The sequence below is a fragment of the Canis aureus genome, chromosome 6 (assembly GCF_053574225.1).
Source record: "Canis aureus isolate CA01 chromosome 6, VMU_Caureus_v.1.0, whole genome shotgun sequence".
In the NCBI taxonomy this organism is placed as follows: domain Eukaryota; kingdom Metazoa; phylum Chordata; class Mammalia; order Carnivora; family Canidae; genus Canis; species Canis aureus.
Genome location: NC_135616.1, coordinates 109161 through 119528, shown reverse-complemented (window position 1 = coordinate 119528; position 10368 = coordinate 109161).

Sequence of the window (10368 nt, the reverse complement as noted above, 5' to 3'; positions counted from 1 at the left end):
CAAAGCACACTCTCTCAAAGTCTAGGTGCATTTATAGACTTCTGTAACTCGAACACCCCAAGGTAGAAGGGATTTCAGGCATGGTTTGATCAGAATTAGGCTCTAGTTATCTGTTTTTCTCTTAGCCATGTTCCTTTTGATGTGTCAATTTCATTGCAGACTGGCTTCTTTCTTGAAAATAAGATGGCAGCCACCCTTTTGGCCTTCATATCTGTTTACCACATTGTGGCAAGCAAAAAAGATCATGTAAGTCCAGAGCCTCCACAAAAATCCTGAGAAGCATTCTGATTAGAGCGACTTACCCAGTCAAAACCAATTTCTCTGGCCTGTGGGAAGGAACATTCAGAAAATCTCAGCCCAGAACCATCTGGATCTTCAGTGGAGATTGAGACTGTGGGGAGAGTGAAGGAGGATCTAGAAGCTAGAGAGAAAAGCAGAAAGTTTCCAGTATAAGTCACCCCTGGACAACCTTATCTCCAATTATGTCGTTCTTCTCATATGCACACTTTCTAATAAGCTCAGGTCATAAGCTGTATGCCCAGTCTCTCCCCAAAAGAATGAGCGAGTTGCTTCATCCACCTCCAAATCCAGGATCTCTGAGAGATAAACAATCCCCTGGGAGACCTTGGAGGAGCAGGTCAGTGACCAAAGGCTACAGAATAAGCAACCTACCCCAGCATGGCCAAAACCCAGTGACGAATGAGAACAGAATAACTGCCATACAAATTCCCATTTGGAAAAAGGAAGAAGGGTAAGCCACACATGGGGGCCATGGGATAGAGGTAGCAGGGACTGGTTCTGCCCTTGATTCTGCTTCCTGAAGATTTCTCTTGAAGTTTATCTTCTATGACCACTTCTCAGGTGGGCATTGAAAAGAAGTCCTTAAAAATTTTTTTTAAAAATAAAAAAGAAAGAAAGAAAAGAAGTCCTTTCTGAGGATTCTCAGGTTCAACAGCCTATTATCTGTGAGCAACTTCACAACTGACCTAGCAATTGTCTGCCAGCTTTGGGAGTATTTGGTAATAAAGCTTCCTTAAAATATAATAGGCCTCTGGCCCGTTTCTAGTCAATCTCTCATGCTTATAATTTGTTTTTGTTTTTTTTTTTTAATTTTTTTATTTATTTATGATAGTCACAGAGAGAGAGAGAGAGGCGCAGAGACACAGGCAGAGGGAGAAGCAGGCTCCATGCACCAGGAGCCCGATGTGGGACTCGATCCCGGGTCTCCAGGATCGCGCCCTGGGCCAAAGGCAAGCGCCAAACCGCTGCGCCACCCAGGGATCCCCCTCATGCTTATAATTTGAAACCAGGGTTCTTGGCTAGTTTTACTACTATGATCTAGAATTGGCCTTGAGTTGGCCTGGGAGTTCTGTTCACCTCTTCAGCCCAGGTTTAAAGAAAACCCACCTTTCCAGAAACAAGTCTAACATTGCGTGTCAACTATACTTCAATGCAAACAAACAAATATATTGATAAAAATAAAAGCAGTCCATTTATGTAAGTCAAACCTGTTTGCTGGGGCAAACAGGCTAGGAAATTATAATTCTTCCCTTCAAATTGCATCTCAGCCTATATTTTCTTTTCTTTTTTTTTTTTTTTAAAGATTTTATTTATTTATTCATGATAGTCACAGAGAGAGAGAGAGGCAGAGACACAGGCAGAGGGAGAAGCAGGCTCCATGCACCGGGAGCCCGATGTGGGATTCGATCCCGGGTCTCCAGGATCGCGCCCTGGGCCAAAGGCAGGCACCAAACCGCTGCGCCACCCAGGGATCCCTCAGCCTATATTTTCATGATAAAGGAGACTTTGCCCTTTGTTTGGTGGAGGCTCATTAACAGGAGTTGCCTATATGAAGTCTATGGAATTAGCATAAATAAGTCTCTATTTTAGAAAGAGGAATATAAAATCAGACGTATGGGTAAAATGGAATAAGCTTTTCATTAAAAGAGAAACTGTGAAACACATCATTTGAATTCGAAAGTACTTTGTTAGTTCATTTAATAAATCCCTTCTGGAAAAAGGAGTTAGAAGATAAAGAATATTTACGGCCCAGGGAGCCAGAAGAAAAAACAATTTGCTTGCTAATCAGATTGACACAAGGTCTCAAGAAAGACAATTGAATTATGCTCTGTTCAAATGACACACACTTCTTTTTGTGTTTTCCTGCAATTCAAAACTTTTTGTTCTGGCTAGCAAATTGTTTTATTCCAGGATCATCGTTTACCCATCTGAAACATAAGTCTAATATTTGCATCAATGTCAGGATTTGTAAAACACAATTTGGATAATTGTGGAGAATCAAAATACAGCTCACACAAGGCATAGTGTTAATGCTTTTTATAGCTGCACAACAATACACTACAAACTTAATAATTTAAAACATCATCCATTTATTACCTCCCAGTGTCTGTGGGTCAGGAGTCTAGACACAGCTTAGTGAGATCCTCTGCTTGGGTCACAAAGCTGTAATCAATGCTTTAGCTGGGTTGCATTCTCATAGAGGCTTATTGGGGGAAGAATTCGTGTCCACGCTTATTCTGCTGTTGAGCTATTTGACTGAGGTCCCGGATTCTTGCTCGCTGTCTGCTGGAGGCCACCCTCACATTCTAGAGGCCCTCTGCAATCCCATGTCTCTCCTACAAGGCCACATACTTCATCAAGCCAGCAACGAGAGTCTCTCTAACACCTTTGCCACATTCTGTTGGTTAAGAGCAGATCACATGTCCTACCCACACTCAAGGAAAGTACACATTAGATTGAAAGACTATGGAGCATTAGGAGTCAGGAAAACCAGGTGTTTTCCATACCAGCCATACCACTTTCTAGCTGTGTGTTCTTGAACAAGTAGTTGAATCTCTTCTAACCTCACTTTATTAATGGGCTAATTAATGGGCTAATTACATTCATACATGAATTAGGGTGTTCTCAACTGCAGGAAAGTAAAGACCAATTAAAAGTAATAAAAACAATTTATATTCTTACAATAAGAATTCTGGAGACGAGGCAGTTTCAGGATTAATCTTTCAGGGTTAACCTTTCAGCAACATCAGACAAACATTTTCTTCTGTTGAGAGTTTTTTATTTTATTTTATTTTATTTTATTTATTCATGAAAGACACACAGAGAGAGGCAGAGACATAGACAGAGGGAGAAGCAGGCTCCATGCAGGGAGTCCAATATGGAACTCGATCCCAGGACCCTGGGATCATGACCTGAGCCAAAGGCAGATGCTCAACCAGCCACGCAGGTGCCCTGAGATTTTGTTTTTAAGTTTTTAAGTAGTCTCCATGCCTGGTGTGGAACCCAATGCAGACCTTGAACTCACAACCTTGAGATCAAGACCTGAGCTGAGTCTGTCACTTAACCGACTGAGACACCCAGGTGCCCTGTTGTTGAGATTTTTAAATATTTTTAAATTAATGAACTATTTCTTAGAGCATTTTTAAGTTTACAGAAGAACTGAGGTTCCCACATACTCCCCTTTGTCCCCTTTGGTCTCTCCTATTATTGACATCTTACATTGATGTGGCACATTTGTTAAAGTTGATGAAAACCAATATTGATACATTATTATTAACTGAGACCCATAATGTACATTAGATTCATTCTTTGTTTTGTATAGCTCTCTGGGTTTGGACCAATGGGTGACATGTATCCACCATTACAGTATCATACAGAATTGCTCCACTGCCCTAAAAATCCCCCATGTTCTCCCATCCTCCCCTCAAGTTTCTGATCCAAAGTGGGATTTTTTAAGATTTATTTATTTATTTACTTATATATGATAGACATAGAGAGAGAGAGAGAGAGAGGCAGAGAAGAGGGAGAAGCAGGCTCCATGCCGGGAGCCCAACGTGGGACCCGATCCCGGGTCTCCAGGATTGCGCCCTGGGCTAAAGGCAGGCGCTAAACCGCCGAGCCACCCAGGCATCCCCCAAAGTTTTGCCTTTTTCAGAACATCATATATTTGGAATCATGCAGTATGTGGCTTTTCAGACTGGCTGCTTTAATTTAGTAATATGCATTTAAGATTCCTCTCTTTCCGTGGCTTGATAGCTCATTTCTTTTTATTGCTGATTAACAGTCTGCTGTCTGAAGGCAACACAGTTTATTTATTTATTCTCCTGTTAAACGACATCTTGCCTCCTTCCAATTTTTGGCAATCATGAGTAAAACTTCTATAAACATATGTGTGCATGTTTTTGGGTGGACATAGTTTTCAACTTATTTGGATAAATACCTAAGAGTGTGATTACTGGGTCATATGATAGGACTATGTTTAGTTTTTTAAGAAACTGCCAAACTGTCTTCCAAAGGGGTTGTACCATTTCACGCCTTCCATCATCAATGATTGAAAGCTCCTGTTGCTCCACAGCCTCGTTGGCATTTGGTATTGTCAGTGTCTGGGATTTTCACCACTGTAATAGGTGTGTAGTGATGCCTCACTATTTTAATTTACAATTCTCTAATAACTATGAGGTGGTGGTTGGAGCCTAGGATTTCTGAAACTATGGCTATGGAGAGTGGAGTTATTGGTGAGGACAAGGTCAAGGGAATACCAGCAAAGGCAGGTGGCTGTGGTAGGGTGGGAGAAGATTGCCGCAGAAGAGGAGGCTTGAGAACAGAGAGATCAAGTGAGAAAGAGAATTGTCTACATCAACATTGACATTGCAGAATTTCAGGCTAAGATATGGAGGAGATCACATGGTGAATTAAACGAAGGTACCACAATAAAAAATAAATTTATTATTAAAAAAATAAAAAATAAAAGAAGGTACCATGTTCCAAGGGGTTGGAGAATAGAAGAAAAGCACCTTATTCTCAAATAGTCCGGCAGGCTTAAAAACAAAGAGAATGGCATAGAATTAAGAGTCAACTGATTTTCAACAAAGACATCAAACCATTCAATGGGGGAAAGAATGGTCTCTTCAACAGATGGTGTTGTGACAACTTGATATCCACATACAAAAGAATAAATGTGGACCCTTGTCTCACACCATATACAAAAGTTAACTTAAAATGGATCAAAAGTACAAATAAACCAATTATGGTGCACCCATGCAGTGGAATACTATCCAGCCCTAAAAAGGAATGAAATCCTCATGCACACTTGTCAAGAGTTTAGCTAAACTATGCCATGGTATTGCAGCCTTGGCATACATTTTGTTTGGCCAGGCATCCTTTGGGGACTCAGACCGACATTAGCATCCTCATGCGAACTCACACAGGTGATGGAAGCCCACAGAGTCATAGGCAAATGTAAGTTCCTGATAGGACTTCCGCAACAGCCTTTGGGGTCAGCATTCTCTCCTGCCTCCCCGTGTCTGTATGCCTTATGTAGCCCTTAGATGAGATTCCCTTGGGGTTTATAAAAACCATGCTTTGGGAGTTTAAATTAAGCCATCAGCCCTAGCTCAGGAACCCCAAAGCACTTTACCCACAGACCCTACTGTTGCTCAGGTCATGTCCTTCTCTGCATTCTGCATATATATATATATGATTCTATTTAAATAAAATGTCCAGAATAGGTGAATTTGTAGAGCACATGGTTTAGAGAATGCTGGGGACGGTGGGGGGCAGGGGGTGGTGGTGCAGGGAAAGGGAGTGACTGCTTAAAGGATATACAGCTTTCTGTCCTAGGGATCAAAGTTCTGGAGCTAGATAGTGGTGATGATCACATAACCTGCTTATTGCTGCTGGACTGTACCCTAAAATGATCTCAATGGCGTCTCCTGTTACATGAGCATTACCACTAAAAACCCCACAAAGGGAAAGGGGCTTTGCAGAGGGAGGGGAATGAGCCAGCCTCAGAAAACGGGGAGAGGTGCTTTCCGTGGGAAAGCCCAGGCCCGGGGGGGGGGGGGTCCACAGGACAGGGGCACCGCAACAGCCCAGAAGTGCACCTGTGGCTCCCACGTAACAGGGCAGAGTGACCTGCAGACAGTTACCAGGTAAGATATCAAACAGTTTCAACAAATTCTTCTTGAAAGTCTGGAGATGTAAATGACATTTCCTGCTTGTGCTGTAGAGAGCAACACCCCCCCCCCATACCCCCATCCCACCCACTTCAGCAGAAGAACAGAACCTTGCCAGTGGCCTGGAGATCCTAAGCCATCCTTTGCCCTGACCAAAGACTGGCTGTTAGGGGGTAAGAGCAGGACGTTGTCGCCCTCTTCTGGTCACTGAGCAGCTCTGGTTTACGCCCTCTGCCCAAGGAGAACCTGCCATGGGTGGCTGGAGCCCAGGGGCCAGAGCAGCCTCCCCTTGCTGTGCTTGCTGAACTTGCAGGGGTCCCGAAGGTAGCACGCCCCTTGCTGGCCCTCGGGGACCTGTGGCCTCCATGCTCCCCCGCAGCAGGCTCCAGGGGCTCAGCCTGCCCCATGGGTCTCTGCAAACACCCCCATCCCGCTGCTCACTGCTTGAAAGACAAGTCCATGACCTTTTCCACATGCATTGCTGACCCCCACAGAGAACCTGGGGAAACTGCAAAGGTGCAGTGCTCCCAGTGTGTAGTGCCAGCCTCCCTCTGCAAGCCCTAAACTGAGCTTCTATCCCAGCTTTCAGTTCTGAGGAGAGAACTCTCCAACACCCTGTCCTACAATCGTGCCAGGGCCAGATGGACTCCTTACCAGAGACGTTTCTCTCCTTAGGCCAGGGATAAAGATCAGACTGGGAAAAAGGTGTCCCTTTGTCTGTGGTGCTCTAATTTCATCCATGAAGACCTAAGGAGGTGCGATCCAGCTCACCAGGACATCCACCCTCCCCCCTGGATTGGAGATGGCCTGGCCTTTGTGTAAATAATGAGGCCTCGGGAGCCTGGAGACATCTTTACTACTTTGCCCACCCAAAGATATTTCCCTGACCAGCCGACCACTTCACTTCAATGTGCCCATAAACCATCAGAAAGGTGCTCCATCTCACAACTGAGAGAAATGCAAAATAAAGCTACACAGAGATGTCATTTTTTTACTACGAGACTGGCAGAGATCTAAAAGTGTGATAATTCGCCATGTCAGTGAGCAAGTGGACACACACAGACACTTCCATGTCCATTGCACAAATTGGTACAGCCTCTACAAAGAGCCACTCAGTAATGCCTGCCAAAAATTTAAATGCACAGATGCTTTCACTCAACAATTCAACTTCCAAGTATTTATTCTATAGGTACACTTGCACCTGGATGAAATGCCAAGGATGTGTATTGCAACATAGCTTGTAATAACAGAAGAGGAGGGCAATCCCCAATATTCATAATTAGGAGACTGGTTACATAAATCATAGTACAACCACCAAAGGAACCCCATGAATTTCTTTTGGTAATGAGGCTGTTTACTATGCTCTAATGGGAAAATATCTTCAAGGTTTATTGTTAGGTAAAAAAAAAGGGGGGGGATCCCTGGGTGGCTCAGTGGTTTAGTACCTGCCTCCGGCCCAGGGCGTGATCCTGGAGACCTGGGATCGAGTCCCACATGGGGCTCCCTGAATGGAGCCTGCTTCTCCCTCTGCCTGTGTCTTGCCTCTCTCTGTGTATCTCATGAATAAATAAATAAAATCTTTAAAACAAAGGTATGTGTCATACAGTGGAGTGTTTCCATTTGAACGGAAGTATATAGAGATATAGAGATATATATTCATATGTGTTTATAAATGCAGAGAATATGCCTGGAAGGATACTCAATAAACTGGTGATATGATTTTTATGGGAAAGGGAACAAGGGTATAAGGAAGAAAAGGCACATTTTCCTCAACACTCCTTTTTCTAAATTGTGGTAAAATGCACTTAATAAAAAACTTGCCATTTTAAGCATAAAGTTCAGTGGCATTAAATACATTCACATTGTTGAGCAACATCACCACCACCCATCTCCAAGACTTTTCCATCTTCCCCAACTGAAGTTCTCTCCCCATTAAACCCTGGCTCCCCATGTCCCTCCCCCCCGCAGACCCTGTAGGCCTCATGACATCAACTACTCTGGGTACCTCCCATGAGTGGAATTAGGTAGTATTTGTCTGTTTTGTTTCTGGTTTATGTCACTTTGTGTAATGTCTTCATCTGTACTTTTTTATATCTTTAAAAGCATCAGAAGAGCTTCTTAAAAATACTGATTCCCAGGTCTTCCTCCTAGAACGTCTCATTTCATAGGTCTGTGGTGCAGTGGGTCACCTGGGTTTTTAAGACACTCCAGGTGATTCTAATGTCTGGTCAGGGTGCGTATGCTCCAAACCACATCAGACTCACCTGAGATGCTCCCAGACTTTCACGTCCCATCTCTGACCTACTCATTCAGAGTTTTCAAGAATATGCTGTTTTGACCAACACTCTGAGTGACCCCAAGTGGCCATCGTGGCCCTGAGAAGCCTCTGGGAAGCACTGCAGCACCTCACACCCTTGCCGGGGATTCTGGGAACTCAGCATGCAGCCTGTCCCCAGCTGTAGGGACCACATGCATGGAGACTGTCCCCCCTGGGGACTACGGAAACAGAATGGGAAAAATGTGCTATTTAAAGAAGAAAGCTGATAAACTAGATTCTAAAATGATCCTATTTGGGGAGGGAAGTTATAGGAGCAGCCATTCTGTTCCTTGTAACCTCCTCAGAGCGGGAGCCTGGGACAGATGTGAGCAGCCTGGGTGAGGACCTCCGCCTGCCCAAGGGCTGAGAGAGGCGTGGGAATAAATGCATTGCCCGGAACACCACCCATCCAACCTCTCCCCCCTCCTGTGCCCCTTCCAGGGACAGTCATTGCTCCAGGGGAAACTGAGGGAAGAAAAGAGGGTGTTGTGGTCTCGTGCTCTGACTCCTCCACGAACAGGCACAGCCCCCTTGCCGACCTCCCCCACACTGGCCTTTTTTTTTTTTTTTAAATAAAGATTTTACTTACTTATACCTGAGAGATACACACAGAGAGGCAGAGACAAAGGCAGAGGAAGAAGCAGGCTCCCTGCAGGACCCCAGGATCATGACCTGAGCTGAAGGCCGACGCTCAACCACTGAGCCACCTGGCTGTCCCATCCCCCATCCCCCATCCCCCACTGGCCATTTAACAGCTATTTACTTTCTAGTCCCAGCTCAACCCCTGGAGGCCAGGAGACCTGGACTGTCCCAAGTTAGCCCTGAAAGTCCTCTGACCTGGCAAACTGGGGTGATTGGTCACTCTGCCTGGAGGGGATACCACCAAGGTGGGGCACCTGTGACAGGTGAGAGAATAACGGGTGTGGGATCCAAGGGCATCCTGTATTATTAACACCTTCCCTGGTTTAAAATCAGCAAAATGAGCCATGCAGAGAAGTGAGGAGTGCTTCACACTCGCCTTCCTCCCCACTCAGCTGAGGCTACCTGCTGACACCTCTGTTTGCCATAATCCCCACAGAGCACCTCTCCTCCCAGGAACGTTCCACAGCAGCCATTATTATGCCACATAAGCGGAATCTGTCAGGCAGCACTTCCAAGCATAGGTCCCAGGAAAAGATGAGCAGATCTTAGCAGAGAACACTTTCTTAAAGAGATCAAGAGAATGCAAAGGACCTGGTTGGTCTTTAAGGGCCCTGGATTCTTAAGACTGTAATGATCATCAGAGAAGGGATTTATCCCTAGAGCCCAAAGATTAGTTGTCAAATCTCAAGTGCCTGGAGGGAAAAAATTTAAAAAAGGAAAAAAAGAACTGTGGCTATATTGGGCTGTCTGTTGTGATGGTATGGAGATAGCTTAAAAACAGTTCTGCTGGGCAGCCCAGGTGGATTTAATGCTGCCTTTGGCCCAGGATGTGATCCTGAAGACCTGGGATCGAGTTCCGCGTTGGGCTCCCTGCATAGAGCCTACTTCTCCCTCTGCCTGTGTCTCTGCCTCTTTCTCTCAATCTCTCTCTTTCTCTGTCTTTCATGAATAAATTAATAAAATCTAAAAACCAAAAAACAGTTCTGCTGAATTTTCTAGCACTCTTTGAAATACAGTTCCTTGATAAATGGTATATACTTGGAAGTTTTATTGTCTGCAGTCACCCAAACATACTTTGTATACACACACACATATACACACACGCTCCACGAGTTCTTGGGATTAATGGCATTTGGCAGTGTTGAAGTGTCAAAGAACTCAAGCAAAGCAATATGCTTAAATCTGGTTAGAAACGACAGTCTGATGGCATGAGGGAGACGGGGACCAGGATCCTAATTGACCACACTGGCCTTTCTTGCAGATTCTGGGTCCAGGCTCATCCACTTCACACTGTTAGATAATTTTTGAAAGGGCAGGGAGGGCAGCATGAAGTGCCTGGAGTGCTTGAGGCAGCCTTCAAAACCTGTTGTAAGAGGTGATGGGCTAATTGCTAACAGCTAATAACTGAGCAGGAAAATATGAAGGCTCAGCTGA